The 1,046-nt window shown below is 36.7% G+C and overlaps 1 long non-coding RNA gene across 1 annotated transcript in view; it reads left to right on the top strand.

The window, feature by feature from the left end:
* LOC118338014 overlaps positions 1-545 on the top strand; it is a 1,756-nt gene extending 1,211 nt beyond the window's left edge. Inside the window, exon 3 of the long non-coding RNA XR_004797207.1 lies at positions 387-545. This is a non-coding gene — a long non-coding RNA (uncharacterized LOC118338014). The remainder of the gene's footprint in view (positions 1-386) is intronic.
* The last annotated feature ends 501 nt before the right edge of the window (positions 546-1,046 follow it).

The following is a 1,046-nucleotide window of genomic DNA, read 5'->3' as shown; positions in this document are numbered from 1 at the left end:
CATTTTCATTCCAACACTAATCTTGTGTCATAACACAATCACAATATCTGTCAAAATAATCACAATATGGTTAATCTACCATATTGTGCAGCCCTACTTGACAATTGATACAGTAATATGTTAGTGAATTATTTCTTTAATTGTCCTCCAAAGCTATAAAATTACTCTGAAAGCCACTTTTCCTACAATGTTTGCAATAATTATTAATCTTATGATTCTAGAAATTGTAACAATTTGTTTAACAATATATATTAAGTCAAGTAGGCTAATGGTCCAAATGGAAACAAGAAGAGTTAAATTTCCACATATTGACATGAGGAATAAAGGTTGTTAGAAGAGCAGATATGCATATTAAAATTATGCTGATCATACATATTTCCAAACAGGATTAAGCCAGGTGGAAAAGAATCGTTTTTCTACCATGAGAAACTCCATTCGCAGACTCAGAGCTCCTGCAAACCCAGCTGCAATGTCTGTGAAAAAGTCAATGGAGTCATTCTGTCTGCAGTACACATACCCCAAATGTCCTGAACCAAAATACATCAAAGGTAAGAAATTCACATGATGTATTGAATTTATTTGAACCTTCTTTTCAACAGAACTCATACAGTAGGTTACAGTTGAAGAAAGACACACTATCGTATTGTGTACAGAGAAAATAGAAAGAAAATAAAAACTTATTAGAAGCAGGGAATTGCAGGGAACACCTGCATTTGGGATGATTACATTACTTCTGATCAGTGCCTGAAATTGGCTGGCAATCACTGGTATTGATTACTGGCACTTACCGGAGTTTTGTCCACATGAGTACCCTTACTTCTTACTGAGTAATACCACCTCTGGTGAGCATCTGCCAGCTTAACACTAAGAAAACAGCACTGACAATGGCCTTGTTAAAATGCATAGACAATTAGGTTTATGTTTTATTTAGGGTTAGGGTTGTGCTGAATCAGAGACTTCTTCTGATCAAGGTAGAGCGGGCCGTCCACTAAACAGGTGGTTGGAGTTTGATCCCCGGCTCCTCTTGCCGAAGTGTCCTTGAGAGA

This window comes from Morone saxatilis, unplaced genomic scaffold (assembly GCF_004916995.1).
Source record: "Morone saxatilis isolate NCDOM2014 unplaced genomic scaffold, NCSU_SB_2.0 Contig4, whole genome shotgun sequence".
Classification (NCBI taxonomy): Eukaryota; Metazoa; Chordata; class Actinopteri; family Moronidae; genus Morone; species Morone saxatilis.
This window is presented reverse-complemented; position numbering and strand designations above follow the sequence as displayed.